The following is a 24,882-nucleotide window of genomic DNA, read 5'->3' on the forward strand; positions in this document are numbered from 1 at the left end:
ACAATACCTCTGTGTGCCCTTTTCCCCCATTGTGTCCTGCTCTAGAGCTGAGAAGTCCAGGTAGGTATTTATGCTCCAGATGGGGAGGGCTGGAGATGCCTATGGAGGAGGAATTTCCAAATACTTGTTTTGGCATACATGGTCAGAGTAGGAGAAAGCCACAAGAAACAGGTCCACTGTGCTGTCTGTATCCTGCACGCAGACTAGATGACAGAAAATAAATGGATATAGAACATCACAAAACTCTTTGGTACAGGAGAATGCACATGGGAGGCTGAGAGATTTTGCCTGAGAAACAGCAAATACTTTAATCTGTCAGTTCTAGCTGCTAGCTCCTAGAGATTTAGCTAAATGCCAAGATCTCAATCCTGATCCAGGTCAGCATCCCAGCCTACTCACCAGCCTGAATTTCATCAATTTGGGACCATGGGACCTTCCTACATTATTAATTCATTCTCCTGCAGTGTTTCACTTTGTGCAGCTTAGAGGAAATCCAAAGTGGGACAGGAGTCCCAAAAGTGCATAGGAGCAATGGCTAGCTGATATATTCCAGAAGGCATCCCACAGCTGAGAAATTGCCTCCTTTCAGCAGAGAAAATGATGAGGAAAAATGTCTACTGTACTGCTTCCCAATCTATTTGCCAAGGAGGAATGCTGCTGCTTACAAAGGACCTTGGAAGGTGCCCATTCTTCCACCTTGGCCCACTTGTGACTAAAACAATAGTATGCATGCATGTTTGATTAAACGTTATAGGCTTGCTTGCCTAGCTTGATTATGAAACTAGATGCACACATGGCATGCACACATGTCCTAAATGTGGGCATTATGTTGTGTGACCAGATGTCACCAACACATTCCTTCCTTCTACCATGTGCTTTTCAAGTGGTTGTACCCTGAAACAAGAGCATGGCAGGGAAATTGTCTCAGGCTTAGAACCATCTCTGTCATACTGTAGAGATGCTTTTAAACATCAGCTTCAACATCAGGAAATCCACTGGAACAGGTTTAGAAACCTCAGTGACTTAGTTGTAAATTTTACTGGGTTTATGGTTTTTATCAGATTAATGTATGGCAGCTAGACCCTACTTATACAGAAAATAAAAGGAGTTGCTCATCCACAGAGCTCTGAACTGAAGTAGATGAAGTAGGTGGATGAAACTAGACAGTGGCTGTGAGCCCAGTGTGGTAGCAATTCAGTGCAGATGTTTGCGTTTTCCACTGATGTATATAGACAGCTACAATCTGACTTGAAACAGTGTCTTGCGCTGGGTAAAACTGACTTCTTCATTTTGTGGGAAAAAGGGAGATTTGAGGAAACCTGTATAACATCACTCCAAGGTTTAAAGAAAGAGCCTACCTTTATGCAGAAAATCAAACTGGATGAGCCAGCCATCTCTCAAGTTCCTTTGATTACTCCAATCAGGGCATGTAAACAACACGCTGTTAGAGGAGAAAAAGATGAAGACTGTAAGTATGCGGAAGAAAGGCTAACAGCTGCTTATGGAAGAGTAAAATAGAGACACAAGAACAGTTTGTGAAATGTTATGGATAAAACTACAGTAAATTATGCCGTCAGCCAGGCCAGCCCAGGTATATTATAAGCAAAAGTTATTGAATCATTCACACCCACTGCATTGTGTAACAGGCAACCAGAGATGTGCAGATCCATAATGCAGAGGTGTTACGGAGGTGGGTAGATGGCTGGCTGACCAACATTTTGGCTGTAATACACAGTGGCAAGTGACTATGGTCCTGTCTGATCTGTGCATCTCTATGATCTCTGCAGTTATTTAGCTCCTGACTCTTTGAGCTATCCTGTTCTTCCTTTCTCCATTCTGCTCAGTTATTATTAATGGACTGTAACTTTTTAGTTTGCTTTGTTCTAAGTATATTTACTTAATTTCCAGCAGGAAAGCTCTAATAGAAACTGCGCCTTGCAGCATGTTGGGGAGCTGACACTGATGACTGTGTATTAAAGCCAAGAAGTTGGTCAGCCAGACAGTCATCTATCCACCTCTGTAACACCAACACAATTTACTTTAAAATTTGGGTAGCTGTCACCAGTTCTCCCCATATAGCCCCCTACAGTGAAGATGTCAGGGGTAGGTTAAATCTCATTTTCTTGCTGGTAGGTTTAACTACATGAGCTTGCCTTTTCTAGCCAGCCTACACTGTGTTGGGACATTCCACTGCAGTGTGGCTTCCTCAAGTAGATCTGTGTGAACCTGCCAGAGTAAAGAAATATCAAAGTTGTTTATCTATCTGAGGGTCTCACACACTAGAAGAGAATGTAGTCAGCAACTATGCACTCTCCAGTGAAAGCAGAGGGTGAAAAGAGGCCTCTGAATTTAAAATACAACTTTGTGTGTGCAAATCCTTGGAGATACAAGAATTTGTACCTGCTTAGTTACCAACGTTAAGGATGGGGTGGAACTGTAGCTATAATGATGAGGCAGACAATGACAACACAAGACCACCTGCCAATGTTATTCATACTCAGGAGCCATCAGGTGTTCTGTAGTTATACATGAGGTAAGAACATGAGGTAAGTGGACACATCTCTGTCAACAGTCTGCTGAAGTTTTTTAGTCCACTCTGGATTATAGATTAATTTACATTCTCTTGCGTTTCAAGTGATGCCATAAAATCACATTCTTTCCTCCATAGATTTGCAGATGTGCACAGTCCTCTTCTGTACTGATTCATGGAAGTGTCTCCCTGCTTTTCTGCGGGGTCAGGTCCTCTTGCTATTTCCTTTCTCTGTCACATCCACTTACCCTGGGTGCAATCACTCTGGAAGTGAGTGATGCCACTTGTGTCCAAATCAACTCAGGACAGGAGAGAAACAGTAGACAGGAAAGGACAATGCTACCAGTGTTAGTACGCTTATTTGTAACCATGGCTGGATTCTCATGGCTCATTTAGACAGAAACAAATGAACATTAATTTGCAAATGGCAATTAACCCTATAGGCATAAGGGAGAGCTTGCAAGACCTGATCCTATTATCACTCTGAGAAATTTCAGGTGCAATTTTCACTGAGTTCAGTTGAATTTCTCTTGATTTAGCAAGGAAGATCAGTCCTTGCTTTCAGAATGCTGTTTAAAATATACATGAGAATTCCTCTCTCCATTGTGGCAGAACAAAAGCCATTCTCACAGCTTTAGCTGAAGAGGCTTTGGGGCAAAATTCATGCCAGCGTGTTACCTCAACTGACTGATTTCTTTGCTGCACAGATGAGCAAACTAGAAGTCATCAACTTGACCTCATCAGAGGAATCAGAGCACCTGTCCCTCTGCACTCTGTGCTCTGCATGAGATGAAAGAAAAAGCAAGTAGATCAGTGCTTGTGAAGCAGAGCAGCTAAGTGTAACGCTGAAACAGAGCTGCAACACTCTTGGCTGGCCTGACCAACACTCCCTGTTGACACAGGTTTGCACCTCTGCCAATTCAGGTAATGAGTACCAAGTCACTGCTCCCATGCTTTCCTAACCAACATCTCATTTAAAAGCAGAGACAGCTGGTTCTTAATAAGTGGGTAGAAGGTTTTATTACTTTAATGGGCGAAGGAGAAACTGGAAGGAAGACAAGACTTCAGAGCATCACTTCCAGACTGCATTTCAGCATATCAAGCATTCAGCAGCTATACTGGTTTCCATACACAACCCAGTACTACTGCTGGTTCTCATTCACTTGCTGCAATGAATTCCCTAGGATCTGAGACTTTGCTTAGTGGGCCAGCAGTGAATATATAGTTTCATTCTTTAGCCGTTTTCCTCTTCATAAAGCCAGATCAGTTCTCCATTCTGGTTCTTAGCATGGGCCTCGGAAATGGTTGCCCTGGTAAAACCAGGTGGGTAAGTGGAGTGAGATGTAGGGCATGAGAATTCCCTAATTTGTTGCCCTTGCTACATCTTTAGAGCATGAAACCCTGCCCTATAATGAGATCTCAAAGGATGGAGTTCACCTATACACAGAAGCCTAGTGCAAGAACAACACGCAGCTTTGAAAGTCTGATTTGTTCTTAAACAGTAATCAAGTCAGTAATGTTTTATGCTAGCACACAAAAGCTGGTTATGGAGTTAAACCCTGCTGTGTCAAATGCTGTGCCAAAAAAAAAAACAAAAACAAAAAAGGAGGATCTCTACCTGAGAGAGCTCTCACATGAGCGTAAGTCTGTGAAGAAACACAGAAGCAAGGCAATATCGGCCAGCATAACAGATGGAGATCCCTGCACCCACATTAGTCCAGCATTACATTCCTTTGGTGTTACAGGAAAGACTTTCAAAGAAGTGAAAATCACAAGTTTATTTTCTTTTTCTCCCTTCATGTGGAAGGCCTGTAGAAATCTCAGATTTATATCATCTGTCACAGGACGATTGGCATAGTTTCAGTGGACCCTTCAACCTATGTAAACCTTTTGCTGTGAGATTCAAGACATCAGGGACATGGTAGGCGTTGTCCTGCAGTCTCACCATCTTTGAGTCTGATTACCCTTGACAAGCTGGGTAACTCTGCAGACATTTTTTTTTCATCTTTTCTTAAAGCCGGATACTGAAAATTATGGAAACAGAGCCAGGCTTTGGCCACAGCCAGTGAAAACGCATACATACACACAGTGAGACCTAGGCAGAGTCTCAAAAGGTAGATATTTGCCTTGCCATATTTCTAACTGTCATGAAATGCTTCACTTTCATTGTAGAGCAGAAGTAAGTGTTGGGATTATGGGCACTAATGACATACTTATTCACAGGTCTATCACCCATGACAAAAATTTAACCCTTCCTTGTACTACGGACAACAAACTCCTTAGCAAAATTCTGTTCCTGCTGCAAACAAATTCAGCCCAACACTTTCCTGCTCCAAACAAAATGTTTATTTTGATGTCTTGGAGACACGGCTGGAGTGTCACTAATATCAGTCAGCTAAAGCTCTCAGAAGGCTCTGATGCTTCAGCCAGAAGCTGAAACGAGGGTGTAGAAGACTAAGCAGAGACACTCGGAAAGGTTGCCAGGCAAAGTTAAGATTCATGTTATTTAGGAAGAGCCACCAGTACACTTTGGAGCTGATCTAACACTCAGTGAAGGCCTCAAGGTAAATCCATTTATTGACTGCACTCTGCCATGTATGGGTTCACATGAGGCAGAACACAGTATGAAGTAAGAGTGTTGTTATGATGGAAAGAGCATAACAAAAGGGGATACATGGAGCTCCTGGCAAATCACTGCAGGCAGGATGTAGATGAGACTGGAATTACTTGAAGATGAACACTGGGCCCTAACCAACAGCCTTAAGCAAGGCAGCAGCCATTTCCTATGGCCTTGTGGCCAAACAATTTCACAGGACTCTTTCCCTGCTTTGGGTTTTTGCCCTTGTTCTGGCAATGATACAGTGTTTGACCTCAAGGACTACTAATCAGTGAGATTTTGAAAGGCAGTCTGCAAGATGGTAAATTGCAGAGTGAAAGTGGAAAAGCTGTTCTTGATTCACGCCAGGTGGAAGTGCTGGTAACCCAAAAGCAGAGTGTCTTCCTCTGGGCAACCCTGAACCACTTTATGAAGACAAGGGAAGTTAACACTTGGATACCTACTTAAATCACCTGAATTTGAAGAACTGCTGCTCCCATGGACAGCCAAAGAGTAATGGATTGAAGAAGGTAAATGTCAGTACATCTTCAGTGAGCAGAAATGCCTAGGCTCAGAGACAGGCTGTAGTGAAGCATGAATTCAGCACAGAAGCATTGATATTTCAGTCCCTCAACTATCAAGAAGGCTCCTGCTTCTCTTTTCAACTGATTAGGCAATTAGGTGAAATACTGGGCTCAAGGGTAGCTGTTACTCACAGCTGTATCTTGTGTATCTTTGCATTCAGAAGCAATTTTATTTATCTGTCAAGAGAAACAGGTCCAGAAAATTTCAAAGCTGTGTGGCAGGATGCAGTGATGAAGCACACAGCAGCAAGACTCCCAGTACAGCAGCTTGGGTGCTGGCCTAAGAAGGTGGCAAATCAGGAGTTGAGTATTGAAGAGAGGCTGGACAGAAGCCCCACTTTTTTCTCTGGATCAGAACCCATATAAATCTACTGTAGAGATTTAATTTGGGGAATTTCCCCCACAAGTCTGACCTAATGAGAGATAGCAATGTCTGTGTGCTGCTTCTGCACACGCTCATTTCCCAGGTGGCCGTTTCCCTGCATTAGAAAAACAATGTAATTACACACCGAACTCAAACTGCTCTGTTTTAGGGAGAGGCAGTTTCTGATACACAGAATTTTTAAATTGAAAACACATTGCCATTGCATAGGCAACACTATCAATTCCTCATCTGTATCAATTTTTTTTTCAGCATATCGAGTCACTTTTTTTTTTTTTTTTTTTTTTTTTTTTTTTAATACTTAAAGGTTAGAATGAATCAGTGCTAGCATGAACTTTGCAAAAAAAGGTATCCCCAGCAGAAATGAAGACATAATTGATCGTCTAGTTTACTAACTTCTATCTAGGGAGACAGACTAGTTGCACTGGTGACCATGGGAACATAACCGTAATCTGTCAACACTGTCATGCAGGTACTTTTTTCATTTAATTTTCATTTCCTTTTCACATTTACATTTACTCACCTTGTACTTGACTGTGATTTTGCACAGTGGATATCTCATATTTAAAATATAAATCCATGATTTTACTGTAAAACCATGCAAACTCTCTCCTTTTTATGGCTCACCCATTAAAATTTCACAGATGAGAAATTCAAGCACTAGGCTCATGCAGACCTGAGCTATAAACAAACTCTCTGGACTGGAAAAGCCCTGATTTTCACAGACACTTTACTCAGACAGGCTTTGGGCTTAAAATGCCCATAGCTGAGAAATGCAAATTAGGTTGTAAGTTTCTGTTTGGAGATGTGCCAGCTCTGTTCTGCTTTGCTTCCATTTTGCTGGGCTAGGTGGTCATTGACCCAGGGTGGCCTTGAATTTGGATTGAGAGCTCACTTCAGCACTTCACTACAGCCTGCTGCTCATGTGAAAGGGTACAGTTTTAAGTATGTGTACTAGTCCAAATGTTAGGCAAAGGTAATTCCTTTCTGGGGACCAGGTCCCATTCAAGATGGCAGGGTGAGTTCTACAACTCGTACTCCTCTTTCCAAATTCCGCTTACATCCCAGCCAATTTCCTTTGCTTCCCTACTCCCTCAGGGTACCCTTCACTGCTTCTCCTACCTCCAGAAAGTGGAGCACGTTGTCTTCCCAGAAGGACCCCACACTCCTGCCCAACAAGCATGTGCAAAGGATGTTCTGATTGCCTCCTTCCTTAAGAAACAGTGAAAGTTTCCGCCCTGTGCCCTAGGAACAGGGAGTCCCTGCTGGCCTCGCAGGCTGCCATGATATTGAGTACCATCAGTCCTTGGCTCTGTGGGTGACAGAGCTCTGCAGACATCCCCTAAGGCCTTTCCTGCTGTCCCTTCTATGTTAATAAGATATCTGGACTCTAGCTCTAAGTGGATCATTTCCTTTCTCATTTGTCTCATCTCACAGAACCCTGGAGGTCTGCTCACATTTATTTTAGGCTCTGGTGGAGCCAATTTCCCCATTTCAGTTTGATTTACCTTCATTTCCAGACAATTATGCTTCCCTTTCTTAGGGAGGCCTGTTCTTGGATTAAATAAAACCAACCTGTTCTTACTGGTATTCTTTTTGTTGTTGTTGTTATTAGCATTTTGCTCCCTCATTCACTGGGATGCTGGATAGCCTGCCTCCACCAGCAAACTGACAAGTGACTGAAAGGGTACCCTAACCATGCAGACATGCATGCTGTGAGGCCAGCTCCCTGTGCAGCTCAGGTCTGGATTGTAGGCTCATACAGAGCTTGAGCTGGAGGATCAATTTCAAGCATCAGCAAAACCAACAGCTCTGCCTTTGAGCAGGGAGCAGGCAGTGGGGCCACATGCACGCAAGGAGCACCTGGAAAGCTGCTGGGGGTGGTTCCTCTAGGAGTGCAGGGTGATACTGAGACACACTCAACAAAACAATTTGAGGTGTCCTGGGTGAAAAAAAACCCCTCTGTGTCTCCTGCCTAATCTGGTTTTTTGACAACTCAACATAGCAACTAGTTTAGTGAATTTCCATACTCCTTCCATAGCCCCACAGGAGCAGAAACTCATAGGGTATCTCCTTTGGAGAGCTCAGCTTCTAGCCTTTTGTCCGCATTCCCTGCGTGGCACTAGAAATGCTTTGGTGCTGGTAGCAGTTGGGTAATGGGAACTGCATCCTGTGGCGAAATACGGAGAAGGGCGTGTGCTTGTGAGGGTGGAACTGCCTAAGGGGCAGGCGGTCAGCACTGACCAGCACAACCTTCTCTCCCTGCTGTCCATGCATGGCCTAAGCCCTTTGGATAGAAGTTCACTGGATGTGTGTGCAGATGCAAGGAATGACAGATAAAACTGGAAACACAAATGTGCTTCTAGGGCTGCTACGGAGCCATCAGCGGGTGCATCTTCAATCCTTATTCCATTTGCACTGAAGTCAAAGTAACTTGGACAGATAAAGACATTGTCGCTCACCCTCTAAGATACATCTCTGGGAACCATAGACTGAGCTCACAAGGACATTACAAAGCTTATTTATTGGTGGGGGGTAACACGCTTTCTCCCACAGGTGGAAGGCACAGCTCAGACCCTGCAGACAAAATTACCAAACAGAATATTATTCCCTACATCGAGCCGTAACTGAAAAAGCAAGGAAAAGCTGCTCCCTCCTCATGCTTTGGGACAGGGATTGTGGTGTCTAAGGAACCATGAAGGAGAAACTCTCTCGACTGTATTTCTAGTCTCTGCAGCCTGTTCTTGCCACTGTCCTGACAAGTGTAAATCATGTTTCAGTGTGAATCTGGACCCAGTACATCTATCATGTCCGACTGGCAATACAGGTTATGCTGTTTGTAAATCCACTGAGAATAATGTATTTGTGCTGTGGGATGACATCCCATAATGAGATTGTGATATTCCAAAGGCCAAGATTTGCTATTTGTGACAAAGACATTTCATGAACAGCAAGGCTGCCAGGAGATCTGCTGGGCTTAGGGGACATTCATAAGCTGGGGAACCTTCTAACCTGCTCAGCCATAACTCAGATACAGGGGGGAGTTTCTAGTGCTTTTTAGACCAATCACTAAATACAATTAACTACATATCTGGCCATATATTTGCATTCAAAACACCGCACAGCACAAAATAACTGAATGTAGAAAAGCACAGCCAAGAACTGCGTATATTTACAAGCCACCCTATCATATTGATCCAACTACATTTAATATAGCAAATACAATAGTAAAAAAAGTCATTTCCATGCCTAGAACAACTACATTTACTCTCCTCAGAGATTTAGAAAATGAATCCTTTTTATAATGAAATTCTGCTTTTTTTCTTTGCTCCCAGTTGTAGTTTATTTATGGAAAGCTTGAAAAAATTTCTTCACTCTAATTTGTGGAAATGCACATATGCCACATCCTTCCCTTCTGTGCTGTACAGAAGTTGTGTATGTTTGTATTTATGCATATGTACAAATCTGCATGTAAATTCATGTCACACTAACCCTCTTAGCTACTGAAACAACTTACACCTAGCTTGTTTCCTCTATCTCGTTGGGAATCAATCAGTCTGGATTTCGTAAAGTAGGTGAGTTATACATTTATCTCAGCTTATAAAAGCAGCCTCAGAAATGTTGTCTTGTTGAAGGCCAGACAGTAAGAGGAAAATTGTTAAAATACAGCCTCTGTATAGAGCCCAGCAGAATTAGGAACTCAGCCTAAGCCTCTTGAGACTCAGTCTTGTTTCTCTGACACCGAGACCAGCTGTCTTGTCTTCATTTAAATGCACAGTCTTTTGAAATTACTATTTTATCCTACTAGACCTCTTGTTCTTCACTTACATCAATGCGTATACAAGCATGGAAAATAGTTACATGTTAAAATAAAAGAGAAGGCAGAGTATAATGCAAACTCCAAATCCCCTATCCATGCACAGCCCAAGGCAAGGGAAGTGCATGGAGCAATGGTTAGGTTACTGGAAGCTGAAGGCCTTCTTACCCATCTGAACTGGAAGTTGAGTTAAAGTCAGTATGAAGTTAAGGCTGCCTGCTCTACTGGGGAGTTGTACTTAGTGACTCAGGGCATGCTCCTAGCCCTAATTTCCCACATCTGGATCACAGACATCCCATTTTACAGGTGGGTAAAAATATAAAAAAGCAAATTGAAGCAATCTGTCTGTAGTCATACAACATGTCTGTGACAATGCAGAACAGTTCTTAGTGTCTCTCAAGCCTGTCCTATCAGTCTCTACAGGTGAAGCTGCATGCTCTCCAACTATGCTGGGTGCTGTATGTTCACACGTATAAGCAAATGTATTCCTGTTGTTTATTTGCTCTGCTGCTTACCTCCACATGTCTCCTAGCACAACAGCTGACCAGGGCTACAGATGGGTAAGAAAGATGGTTACACATGAATCAGTACATCTTTGAAATCTGCCACCTCCACCTCCCGGGACTGTCATACAGATGTGGACATCCAGGCCAAAATCCTGCACTGGGTGGAGTGGAAAGTTTGCCTGACATCGCTGTTGTGTCTCCTGAGCAACAGTGCGTGCTTGGCTTGCTGTCTACGGCCTCAATCAGGCAAAGGGCTTGTAAAGTGGCGTAAAAGAAGCATTGATGGGGTTTAACATAAAAGGTAGAATCAGGCCACTAAAGCTGACCATATAAATCCAGCAGGTCACTGATTCTTTTGTGTTGATGTGAACTGGCATAATCAAAACCTGGCTGGGTTCCCCTTGCAGTCTCTCCATCACATGTTACTTACCATCTGAATTTCCCTGCCTTCACAGAACACTCCCACCCCCTCCTGACCTGCTCTCTGAAGGAACTGTTAGTTTGAATAATAAGATCCCTTTTTAATAACATTCTCTCAGAAATCCCAAATGCCAGAGACTGCACATCAGCATGTACAATCTCAGCCATTCACATGCACACATCAGTGATTTTTTTCCCATCTCTGATATGTCAATGCTGTTTACAAATTAATTCTTAAATATATTTCTGCCCTTTAAAATCTGTAGCATAGCGTGACTGCACTGACAGCCCCGTACAACTGCAGAGGTTCTATTCCAGAGACACTACTGCCAAGGATGAGTTTGCCTGTAAACAAGAGGCTAATACAGCCCATGGGCATAGTTTCTAGCCATGAGAAGTCTGTTGGGTTTTGTACAGCAGGTAGGGCCTTTGTGTGTGTTTTGTGACCCGTATTTCAGGTTTATTATTACCAAAAGACAGAATCCTCCCCTTGCGTTACTAATCTGCAGCAGAATATCATGGCCACCACCACAGAAAACACTAGTACCAAATGTATTGTTGGAGTCTGGAAAAACACTGTTCCAGCGGTATATCCATTTCTGCCACGTCTGTCCAGACTTTGCCTGGAGCTGGTTTCTGCTCCCTCAGGGAAGGCAGTGCAGTTGTGCTGGTGTACGTTAGGTGGCAGAGATCCCGCAGAGAGGTTCATTCTTCGGAACGTTTGGCCTCAGCCAGTGTTTTGGAAAGAAAAGAAAATCGGGGGAAAATCTCACAAAATAATCCTGGAAGACAATCTCAAAAACCTGGGACACTGCTGAGAACCTCATGGAGTACTTTGATCATCTATTTTACAGCCAGGCCCTCTGATTTTTATGTCTAATCCATCCAGCAGCCTGAAAACTTAGTAGTAGGTATCTTTGAAAACTGAAAGTTTCTCCTCTGTAAATGGTTCCCACAAATGATGCAATGTTTGGAGAAGTGTCAATGCTGGTTTTATTTATTTATTTATTTTAAAACGGATTTCACTAGACACTACCCCACATATTCAGCTTCATGTGTTCTGATCTCCATGCTGATAGCTCAGCATGGGGCTGCAGAAGCTGTCCTAGCTGGAGACAGTGGGAACAGAGGGAATGCAATGAGTGCTAGCCAGATTGCCACAGAAGGCAATTTGAGATGATAAGTAAATTAGCTGGATGCTTCTGTAATACGATCAGTGGCAAAACAGTAGTAACTTAGTTGTGGTAACTGCATGTGGATGTCTCAAAACTAGTTTCCCCATTGTTTACAGTACCAGAAAAATAGTATTTTATCAGTGACATATATTCCTCTTAGATTTCGGAAGTTTTTTGCACAGCTATAAGCACCTGTGATACTTGTCCTTAATGATATCTCCCTGTGCAGAGGAATGAAGCACCAAATGGTTTGGCTGGTCCTAGAGCAAGGCAGCACAGAATAAGCAGGCCTGAATCTCTTTAGAAGATTGCTGCCAACTGCAGTGGGACCTGAGCCTGTGTGCATCAGTGCTTAATTCACCCTCAAAAAAAGGCTAACGATGGGCTGGATTTGTTCTTAGTACAACTCTCTTGACTTCAGTGGAGTTTCCCTTGCAGCAAACTTGTCCTAACACACTCACATTGTGCAGTCAAGCAGAGCGGCAGAGGCTCTGGCTGGCAGGCCATAATCGAATACCACTTCAAGTAACACAGCCAGCCTGCTGCCAGGGGTTTGGAGCAAGGAGAGAGGCAGCATGCCAAAGCCATCTCCTGCAGAACTCTGTTCTTCCCTATTATTTAGTTATACTGATGCTGACAAGTGTATTTTGAATCTTTAATTTCTACTGCTTGGGGCTACCTCACCGGTGTTGAAAGCTCAGCATAGCTTCTGATTAAACAGCCAGTTCGCCATCCATGCAGCTCAGCATTCCATTTCCTACAGTGTTTGCACCAGGACTGCTGCGAAGGAGTTTGTGCTGGCTCCTTTCTGGGTGCCATTTGCACCAGCGGCTTTGGAAGGTACTACTGCTCTCCTCTGCACAGCAAGACTGTTCCTGGTCCTTAGGGTGCTAGTTCCTGCCTTAGCAACACAAGAAAAACAAGCAGAGTCTCTTCCAGTTTGTCAAGCAGATGCCAAGTAAGAGGTGTAAAGGCTACTTCTCTAGCAAATTCCAGGATGAGGAAGAAATAATGAACATAAGCCCTTCTGGGATGAGCACAGTTATTTCCCAGAGCAGTGACTAGAATCATTAGCCAATTATACCTCAAATTCCTGTAGGATATTGCTGGGAAGAAATAGAAAAATACTGCACAATGTTTTGCCTTGTGACAGGAGATTCTGTGTAGAAACTACTGGGAACAGACAGACATTAATCTGCTGTAGGCCTGGTATGAATTTCTCTGTGTTTTGTACAGTGCTGGAGGAAATCACCTACTGTGATTTCCTAGATCTGAAGATTCACTTTCCCTCAGAAATTCCTTTCAGAATTTCCCATGAATAAGCTTCTTCCTTTCCTCTGAAAAATTGTGACCATTGCCAAGGTACAGAATGCTGGACTTCACTTGTAGACTTTTGATGAAAAAAAGAAATATTTTTCAGAAGATAAGCACTTCCACACACTGAAGATACTTGTAGAAGTTTTTACCTTCCCCAGGGGAGAAAAAGCTCTCCCCTGTTGCTTCTCCCTCCTCCTCCCAGTTAGTACCAGTGGCAAAGATTAGCAACAAAGTACTATGGCATCTTCTTAACAGCCCAGCTGGTGCCCAAGTCAGAAGAGAAAGACTTGGTTGAGTGAGGTTTCTCTTTGATGAAAGAGTTATTCTTTGTCTTCTCTGTTTCCTAACAGAGATGGACTCAGAGACTGTGTATCTCCATGGTCGCCTAGTGGCCATGGTTTCAGAGGGACTGTGTTTGGTCACTTTGGGGCTCCCTTAAGGTCTGTGTTCCTTTTTATGTTGCTGAGAAATAATAAGACTTGGGAAAATGAGCCTAGAGTTCCCAAATTGTAGCAGTGGGAGTCTAAAACCTACTCCTGAATTCTTCACAGCATTCTACAAATACTCTACCTTGCATGAACCACAAGCCTTGACTGAGGCACCATTCAAGCTGCTCTGCTATCTCTGATTTGCATTCAGATTTTCTGTGCTCTGTTTGTTTCTCATGAATGCATCAGAGTAGTCAGTGTGCATCCCCGGGTGGTGTACTGGAAGCTGTACCTTGGTGCCTGTGATTTAGAAAAAGCCAGTAAAATACCTTTTGATCACTGGGCTGAGCTCAGGATGTGTTTTGCGCTAATAAGGGGCCCTTATTTTTTTGTACATTTTCATGTTTTATTATTTAAATATAAATTTAGCTGTGGTTGAATAGACTGACTTTATAGCTGGTAGAAATGTCACTCTTCTGTATTGCAGGCATGAAGATGAAGCTATATAGGAGCTTAGTAATAACTCTATGCTTCTAGAAAAATGCAACTGTGATTTACAAGTTTGTAAAGCTTGAAAGTTCTCAACATAACAAGCTAGCTGTGAAACATTAGAGGTAAGGGCAGGTGAAGGAGGGCAAGAAGCAGAAAACCTGCTCTGCTGAGTCTGTTTAGCCAGTCTCCAGCCATTGGTCTGACCCTGGCATTTCCACATGATCCCAAATGATCACAAGCCACATCGAAGGTGGGTCCCTTTTACAACATAAATGCTGAACTGTGGCAGGAAATAGTAATGTTAACACCTCAGGCAAAGCAGATATTATTTCACTATGGGAGTATGGTCCCAAGAACTGATCAGACAAGAAAAATAATGAATCTGGAAACATGTGGAAGAGCTAAGAACTGTGCAGACTAGTTTTCCACATAGATTACATTTCCAGATCTGTAAATGTAATCCTTACAGGTGGGGTCTTAGCCGGAATGGAAACATGCAGCACTCTGGACTGACACCAACCACAAAACCTGCCTAACAAATACTACCAAATCATTGCTAGCAAGAGCACTGGCTGACAAGAGAGCTGATGGCTGATACAAGTAGCAACATCCAGAGATGCAGCAAAGGCTTGTGTCTCGAGGAGAAAAAATTGTTGCCCTCTGCATCCTATGGACCAGAAAGAATGGAGATATGCTAAAATCCAGAAAGACTGTTTGCGATTTTGTTGTTGCTGTTCTGGGAGTGGCCTTTCAGAGGACATGAACTCCAGGGCTGGCTATTGCTCACGGCAGCCCCACAGCCCCTGCCGATTGCCATCGGCTGGTCCAAGGCCCGTTAGCAGGGATTACACACTGCCACCTCCCGGTGCGATTGAGCCAGACCAGTGATCTGGTTGCTACTGGAAGTCCTGGGGGGAAAGACTTCGCCAGTCCTTCTTACATTAAAGTCATAGATAGTGGAGGCAAACAAGTCTGCACTAGAACTCTAAAAGCAGCTTGGATAAATGAGCTCCAGTGGAAAGGAAAAATCTTCTATTTGTCTAAAACTACAATCAGAAGAAGAAATGGCAACAGGCTTTTCAGGATAACAAATGTGCTTTGCTGCAGTCTGAGGCAAACAGAAATGATGGCTACATCTGTTTGGTGAATGGTCTCCCACAAGTGGTTCCTGAGCATTTATGCAGGTTTGAGCTGTTGGAAAACATGCTGGCCTGCTACAGACCGGCAAGTTTGGACTCCTTTCTTTTACCATGCCTCCATCAGCATTTTCAAGAGACATTCCCACTGGGCCAGTCAGGGGATATGGGGAGACCACAGCCTAGTTGGAGGTGGGCTGGGTCATGAATCTCTTCCACATCATTGTTACTGTGAGACTTCACCTACTGATGCAGAGGAGATTACTAGTTCAGTGCATCCCCATTTCTCCACTGGGATTGAATCCTCCTGGCCTTTTATCTTCCACAGTGATACAGAGGAAGCTATCCACCACCAAACAACTGCACTGTAGCATCAGCAGGCCCAGCTGAGGTTGGGATGGTCACATGCTATATTTAAATAGCGGTTTGCTTTTGCTATGTCATTGTTACATAAGAGTCATTAATTGGAAGGCTGTAGAACAGGCTATTTGAGAGAGCTGATGTCTCCCACTAGGGATCCAAGAGACAGAAGATTTCCTGACTACACATGTGTATCCTCTGCCAAAGGCTTATACAGCCAGCACTTTCTTATGATTACAACTTTCTTTGAGAGAAAAATATATTCTAACAAGCAGCCCTTAATCCTTCAACTACTGCTACAAAGAAGCCTTAGAATAAGAGTTCCTGCAGTATAACACTTTTGAAATATATGCAGCAGGAGTGATAAAAAACCCTCTTTTATACTTGGAAAACAAATCTGTTTCAGTTGGGTGCACTCAGGCATTCCTTCTGATTTGTTTAACATGCATCTTCTGTCCAGTCTGTCTGAACAGAGACCAACTTAATGAAGCCCAAAGATGTAAGGCTTTTAGATCTTTTTATGATGTTGTGGATAAAGTAAAAACAAAACTGTTGTGGGGTGGTGAGCATCAGACAACAGAAATAACACTGATATGTGCCTTGATTTATTATATAGCAGCCATATGGCAAGGTTTGCAGTTTCTGAATAGACAGCAAATTCTCTCAGAAGTTGCCACACAGGAAAAGCATGAGGAATCCTTACAGCAAAGAGACAGGTGGCCAAGAGCTGCCCCACCACACATGCTGCTGTCAGAATGGAAACGTACCCATACCAGGGCTGCAGCTCTCTGCCCCACCGTAGTGACCAGCTCCTGCCCACCTCATCTGGCACCACTCCCTTTAGGAAAGAGCTGCTCTTTCTGGTGTGCATTCCTGCTGTCTGGTTTGGCTCACATCCAGGGCAGAGAGGAATCTGAAAGCTGGTAGCACCTTCAGCTGCAAACACTGAGTATCTGCCTCACCTTTAGACAATGAGTTTTGACATTTCCTCTTTCCTTCCCTGTTGGCATAATTTCTTGATAGGCAATGAAACTTTATTTATTGAGTCATCTTGTGGGTTGAACATTTTTATGTTCATGGAACAAGATAAACCCAACATATAAACATATACTTGGCCACAAAAATAAGCTCTTGACACCCAGCAACCTGGGCTCTTCCCCACCCTCAGACAGAAGCCTCACCCAAAATATAATTCATGTTCATTGTCTTGCTGATCTACACAGTTCCGTTGGACTGACGGAAAGTTTGATGGTCAAAGGCAGGGCTTTCAGTAAGTCTTTTAGTTCCTCAATAGGCAGGTCTAGCGGAGACATTGCTTGATCTCTGCTGAGATGACACATTGGCAGAAGGGGCTCTGTAAGGCAGAACGGGTGAGGTCCTAAAGTTTTCTTAGGTCAAAGTCAGTGAATCAAAGAGTAGCAAACTGGAAACCAATGCATTTTATTGAGTCGTGACAGGCTGCAGTAAAACCGCATTCGTCAGACAAGGCTTTATTGCCACCCACTGTGGCTGTGTCACTGCTGAGATCAGGCTTCATGTCAGAAAAGGTGTAATACAAAAGTACTTTGACAGATGGGCAGTGCCCAAAAGACTTTGCAGTCCTAACAGATGAAGGTGATAGGAAAAAAGGATTTTTGTCTCCATGCTATAGGTGGACAATAGAGTAGGCGTACCTCCAAACTGCACACTGCCGCTCAGGGCCCCGAACCAGCTCATAATGCTTGGTGTTGCTAAAAATCACCATTTGGACAGGCAAGGGCAGCACCTACAACATTGCCTTGAGCTAGCACACCTCTCATCCTGACTTACCAGATCTGTGCTCTGTGAGTGTGGCTAGATTGCTTCCAAATTGAGATTGGTGATTACACAGCTCTGGCTCTCCACCCCACTCAATTTCTTTGAATCTCATTGCATCAGAGTTAACATGGCCAAGTCAACATCTGGATATACACTAGAACATCTACCCATCACTATGTGAATAGGCTGTAAGAACCAGGATCTAACCTTGGGTCTTCTGTCCAGTATCTAACTGAAGGTAAACTTTCAAGTTGGCCTCCAGTAAAGGGGCATGTTCTTTTCAAAACTGAAGAGTTGACAGAGAATACCTAGTTGAAATCATTTCACTGACAGCTTGGTTTAGTCTGAGGGAGATTAAAGTTTCCTGCTGGCAATAGCTGGGCAATAAAACTGTGATGCTTTTTTATCAGTCACTGCAATAATATTAGATAAATAGATTTCATTGTTCAGCATCACTCATACCACGTAAGTCACTCAAAGAATCCTGATATCAAGAGATGAAGAAACCACCTCAGAGAAAAAGCTTGTTTTCCTCAAAGTTTAAAACCCTTTCAGAAATTTGAGGGTATTTCCTAGATGGTCTTTTACAGATCCCTTTTATATTCCTAAAGAATCTTTTACACACCATCTTTCATTCATATGTACCTCAGAGTATGGCTCTTCCATATTGAGACTAGTTTTTACCCACAGGTTTCAGGAAGGGTTCATGATTTGGGATGCTCCCTCCCATGCTAAGGGCCCTACCTTGACATGCCTGGAAATGTTGAAAAATTTTTAAGCTGCCTAAACTACATTGTCCATCACCTTCAAATTTGAATAACTACAGGACCCCTGTTCAGCCCCTACTCAGCTCCATTAACCTGAGGATGGGACAACTCCTAAGCTTTCACTTACACTATGCTCTCAGTCACGCAGTGTCAAAGGGCACCATTTAAGATAGTTATACTGCGGTGGAGGATTTATTTCATCTTTGTACTTTTTATAGCTGCAATCTGAGGCAATTACAGAACATGACTCAGGACCTATCTACACAATGCAGTGCAATGCAGAGATTTTCAGTTACAACTGATTCATCCCATAGTGGAAGTTGCCCTGACTCACAGGAGTCATTACAAAAAATGAGACTATGTACAGCTTCCAGAGCCAAGATTTCTGTTACAGTATCTTGGATCTTTCAGTGCCTTCAAAGCACCAGAGATTATGTTAGCTAACTGGGAAGAGTTAAAATACTTTTATGCATGGACAAACACTTAAAAGTCACCCTTCTGTAGCTTCTACTCAGAGGCTGCCTAAAAGACCAACAGATACCTCATAGAAATTGAAAGCCTTGCATTTTAAAGTGTCAGATGATCAGGACATTTCACTTCTCCTGCCCAGCTTAAAATTACACTGAAGAAACTTGGTTTTCAGAGGCTATCAGAAGCTCAGCACTTGAATGGCTTGAAATGGAGGCAGTCCAAATAACTACTTACTTTTGAGAATTTGAGCAATTAAAAGTAGAACTCTGCTGCTATCTCCAGTGACTAATGATATAGCCAAACTGAACAGTTTGGGACAACGTTTTCCCTAGTATTATGAGCCTCAGGCTTGGTTTTCCTGGTGCACTCCAAGCAGAACACTGGTCATTTAAAAATAAAATACCCACACACCCCCCAACCAAACAAAACAAGAATTCTACTTTGTCTGTACCTTAAAATTCTAGTGACCTTTTCTGCATTACAGGTTAATACTCCCTTTAAAAACCAGGAGCTTATAATTTGCTTGAGGGGAAGTACATTTACCAAAATTGTGCTTGTTGACACTATGTCTTTCAACTTCAGGAAGAATCAGAGTTCTGGCCAGGATACAGTTTGGCCAGATCCTTGTAACTGCATTTCCTATTTTGGCAAGCTCCAGACCAACTTTATGTGAACAAAGCCTCATTTACCCAGCACTAAAGCGTTGCAAGGGATTAAACAGGTAAATTATTGGGAACCAGATCTGGCATCCTGCTTCCTTTTCACTGTCAAGCTGCTGTCCCAATACCACTGGGCACAGACAGGTAGGAGAATGACAGCATCCAGTTCAGGTCTGGACACAGAGCCACGTGAAAGGCATACTGGAACAGACAGCAGTGTAGCAGCCAGAAAGGAAACCAAGCTGGAGAATCTGTAAAGACAGAAGCAGGTGAAGTAGACAGATCCTGGGAAGAGAGCAAGAAAAATACATGTGGAAGTAGAAGTCCAAGAAGTGAGGACAGAATCTGGGAGTCTGAAACTGGTAAGATGACAGGAAGGGGCAGCCTGGGGTAGAGTGGAAGGAAGGGCAGGACAGCTTAGGCACACAGAAGGTGGAAGACAGGTGCTGTGCTCTGTTCCTGGAAAGCAGCGGCAAAAGCAATGGCAGAGTGGACAGATCATCTGCAAATACTGAAGCAGTCAAAACATGAGGAACTAACAAAAGCTACTTGTAATGCCATGAGGCAGCAAAGCAAATGACCCCCATGTCACTGGTAACTTTAAGGTATCATGACAAACCTGAGGAAGTACTTCTCTTTAACATGCCCTAACAAGAGAGGAAATTATGACACACATGAAAATTATTCCACCACATGCGGCACTGTGTTAAAAAAGCCCCCAACATACTAAAGAAACCTCACACATTTATACAATTTATAAAATCCAAGACTCAGTAATTTCATGACAGAATTTAAAACCATTTTTTCTACTTCCTTCACTTTGGCCTCCTTCTCTGTAGGCATTATGACATTTAAGTGCATTTTTGCATGTTACCAACAATATAAAGTTTTTCAATATTCTAAACTTCTTCTACCTGTTCTTTTCCTTACCATTTTGATATTTTCAGCAGGTTTCTTGAACTTTTGACACCAAACTAAAACAATATACTCCAAATGAGCAAAAATGTTTAATTGACTACAGCTCCCATCGCTGACTTGGCATTCTACCCAGCCCACCCCCACCAAATCAGATCAGCCTTTCTGTTTATACTGAATTCTGCTGATTGTGTAACGTGAACACCTACTCTTTTGGAAAACTTCTTTTGCCCTGTCACCTTCTTTCAAGTATGGTAGCAGAAGTACAACTGTATATTTGCCTTAAGTAAATGTGCATGCATATTCCAAGAGCTACAGACCTCTGCACCCCAGTTCTACAGGCTTCCTCATTTAATATATCCATTAATCTGTGTCACCCGCACAACTCATCAGTCATGAATTTATGGTTTCTTCCACATCATTGCTCAGAATATTAAATGACATACCCTCCAGAACTCTGCCCAAGCTACATACCCAGACTGTGATAATCCCTTGTTTATAGCTACCCTCTGGGGTTTAGCAAATAATAGGGCTGGAAAAGGATCTCCTCAAGAATTTAAACTTGCTCTCAGAAAAACATTTTGCATGCCACATAGAATATGGTTTTGCTAGAGGATTGCACTTACTTCAAACTCTACTGGCTGCCAGGTAGAGACCACGTAAAAGTATCTATACTTAACAATGTTTATCCAGGTATTCACAGCGTATGAATGATCATGCAAAGAAATATTAGATGTCAGACCTACAGAAGGAGGGCATCTCTGTGAAAACATCCTTAGACATTTCTTCTACAGCCTGAGGCATAAGCAAGTCTTAATTAAAGGACCACAGCACAGTTCAACAGTAGCCATTATCTGCAGCTCTGGGATTATCCAGGCATCAGTGCAGATTGGCCCTAATGGATGCTCCCTCCCCATGCTCTTACCCTTGTTTCATTTTAGGCAGCCTCCTCAGTGTCTGGTGGTCTCCGGGGATAGCAGAGGTGACAAAAATGAGCAGAAATAGCATCAGACAAGTAGAAAAGAGAAATTGTCTTTCCTCCTTCACTGTCCACAGTTTTGATGCCTGGGTATTTGATTCCGTGGATTTTGTTTCCATCTATGAAATAACCAGGGAAAGTTATTTGTGAAATTCAGCCCTAAAGTTTGGAGGAAAAAGGAGAGTGCCGTACCTAAAGTTATGCAAAGGTACAGACATAAAAACATTTGCCAAGCATTAAGGAGTATTATTATCAATTTCATAGCATTCCAGGGCTGGAATCTGCAAAGTGTCCAAGAAGGCTTGAAAGTACTTGAGGCCTTGGCTAGGATCACCGAGATCAATAGGGCAAAATACAGGCCTGCCAAAAAATGTTCTTCAATGTCTCATTGAACCTGTTCTGAAAGGCAAAAAATTGGACCCAATCTTATCTAACCTCAAAAGGCAAAGGTGATGATTGCCGGCTGTTTCACTTAACTTTTGAAAGCTACCCATGCTTTTCAGGCCTATGCAAACCTGACATCAACACTAAAATCCAGATGGATAACCAAAACAACAATTCTTTTCTCATTTTGCTTATTTTGTCTGCAGGTATCAAAGCAGTTAACAACTTTGCCCAAACGTCAAGGTGATGAGGCTTGCAGCGAAGAGCTAATTCAGCATGACCACCAACACAGGCGGCTGCCGGAGCCCAGCCAACTGCATGCAGATCCATGCTGCCACGGTGCATGTCAAAGCTCACTCTTAAACACCAGGTGTGGTGAAGATGGAGTTTGGACTCAAGGAAGAAATCACCACTGTGGTGCTTGCTCAACAACTGGTCTCCCCACAGGTCAAAAAATCAGACCAGTTACCAGAAAAAGAACTAAAGAGTGACTCCAGCACAAACAGAAGAGTGCTGTGGCTTTATTGCACCATCCCCTGATTGCCTAAGCCCGGTAGGGAACTGGGTAATATGTGAAACAGTTTCAACCTGGAGAATCCTCTCCTGTGAGGGGACAGGTGGTGTGAGATGTTGAGACCCTGCCTGCCATGACTTCCATCTGTATACCAGCCTCTTCCTCTTCCCTGCCAGGGGCACTGCACCGCCAGCCCCCAGCCAGCTGCAGCCCCTCGCGCATCAGCTCCTGAGCCAGCTGGAACCGTCCCTGGCCAGCCCAGGGCAGCTCTGACCCCCAGCCTGAGGCGTGAGCCTACACATGGGGACCAGGGTAAGGCCAGTGAGGGGAACCAGGATGAGGCAGAGCCAGGGGTGTCGTGGTTTAACCCCAGCCAGCAACCAAGCACCACGCAGCCACTTGCTCACTCCCCCTCACCCAGAGGGATGGGGAGGAGAATCAGAAAGGAATGTAAAACTCAAGGGTTGAGATAAGAATAGTTTAATAAGTAAAGCAAAAGCCACACATGCAAACAAATAAAAACAAGGAATTAATTCACTACTTCCCACGGGCAGACAGGTGTTTGGCCACCCCCAGGGAAGCAGGGCTCCATCACATGTAACGGTTACTCAGGAAGACAAAAGCCATAATGCCAGATGTCCCCACCTTCCTCCTTCTTACCCCAGTTTATATACTCAGCATGATGCCCCATGGTATGGAACGCCTCTTTGGCTAGTTCGGGTCACCTGTCCTGGCCGTGTCCCCTCCCAGGTTCCCGTGCCCCTCCAGCCCTCTCACTGGCGGGGCCCAAGAAACCGAAAAGTCCTTGATTTGGTATAAACATCACCCAGCAACAACTAAAAACATCAGTGCATTATCGACATTGTCCTTACATCATAGCCAAAATGCAGCACTGTACTCACTACTAAGAAGAAAATTAACTCCATCCCAGCTGAAACCAGGACAGGGGTTGAGCCAGGAGCCCAGCCTGTGGGGCCTACAGCCAGGCCGGGCTGCGGCGAGGCCAGAGCGTGGGCCACAATGGGGCAGTGGTTGTAGGTGGAGGCCCCAGGTGAGGCTGGTCAGGGCCCATGAGATCTCTTAGTGTGCTCGGTGCCTTGATGTTGTGCTGTAACACTTGCTTTTTAGTTCAAATTTTAAGTACCAAAACTTCACTCCCTACTTACCCTCAGCTCCTGTTACCTGCATCCCTGGTGCACGTCTCAGCCTGCTGCAGGTGCAGGGAAGGGCCCCTAACAAGGCCAGTGGTCCACACTTTACCATGGGCACTCCCAAAAGTTATTTACCATCATCTCATCAAAACATTTGCATTTACAAAAGCCAGGGGAAGCCTAGAAGAGTTTCAGCTACTTGCCTGCTAGGGAGAAGCGTCCTGCTTCACTGCACTTTCCCATGCATGTTTTTTCTTTCCTAGGTGGCTGACACAATGCAATTTGACCACCTCTATGTCTTAATAGTTGTTCCTCTTGCTGGGTACCTGTAGCTTCCATCACTACTGCTGCTTCACTTTGGTGAGACCTTGATGTTTTACAAATGAGGTGAGTGCTCTAATCCCTGAGCTAACCAGGTAATTTCACTCACTTTTTTCTTCTTTGGACCTGCTTGCTTTCTGTGAAAAAATTAAATACCCGCTGGGCCTTAAAGGCAGCCTGACTCATGTGGGAGATCAAGGTACAAGAGCTCACTCTGCAGAACAGACAAGATAAAGACTGGCTTCCCTTTTCACTCTGTGACCTCTGGCAAGACCTGCCATCTCATACTGTTCCACCCTGGGAAATGGGAACAAATACACAGTTCTGAAACTTGAGCCTAGGGAGAAATTTTCAGAAATAAGGAGGAAACCCATGTGGCTTCACTGAGTGAATGCAACTGGAGTATTGCACCTGCTCCTTTGAGCACAGCAGTTTGAAAACCTGTTCCAAGCTGTCTGCATGTGAAGAGAGTCTAAAGCGATGCTTTACAGCCTATGGCTGCTTAAAAGATTTTTCTAAGTATATTAACATATTATTTTCTTCATTTTATTCATTTTCTGGATTTACAAGATAACACAAGGCAATAGAAGAACTGTGGGATAAAATGAAAGGTATTTTCCACAGCAAAATCTTAACTGATTAGTATATTTTATTTAGGGTTTTTTTCATGAAGCTTTTCTCTCGGCTTATCCTCTGCTATGCTCCTTGTATAGCAGGCCTAGAATAAAAGAATTTGCCAGGACGCGGGGGTGTCATACGTTCCATCTCTAACAGGCTTATTCAAAACTACAGGGAAGATTTACAGGTTTGTATCTCTTGGAAGCCCTGTACTTAAAACATTAACAGCACAAAGAGAATTGCCTGTGATTCTGTTTCCTAGCTTTACTCAGATGTTTCTCTATCATTGCTAATTCTCCTATTTTGATACTAGCCTTTAGAAATTGTTTTCATAAAACTAAGCTTGTGGAGTTAAGTGGATATTTTTGATTCACAGACGGTGTTTTGCTTAAAAACAAACAAAGGAGAGAAGCATTCTATTTCTTTGAAAACCTGAGATTGTAACCTGATGGTGACTTGAAAGCTTGGAGCTCTTAGGGCAGTGAAGAAAAGGCAGGGATGTGAGTTTTGTGATTATTGAGCCATCAAATGATTATTTCTGAAGCCTAACATGATTTTTTGAC

General features: G+C 43.4%; 1 protein-coding gene across 1 annotated transcript in view; it reads left to right on the forward strand.

Moving 5' to 3' along the window:
- Positions 1–24,882, forward strand: part of LOC308072311 (IgGFc-binding protein-like) — a 55,301-nt gene continuing 30,419 nt past the window's right edge. The window contains exon 1 of the mRNA XM_080408971.1: positions 1–24,882. This exon is cut by the window's right edge and continues 21,409 nt beyond it. The gene's annotated coding sequence lies outside the window, so the exon portion shown is untranslated.

Source organism: Falco punctatus (genome assembly GCF_963210335.1).
Source record: "Falco punctatus genome assembly, chromosome: 13".
NCBI classification, from domain to species: Eukaryota; Metazoa; Chordata; class Aves; order Falconiformes; family Falconidae; genus Falco; species Falco punctatus.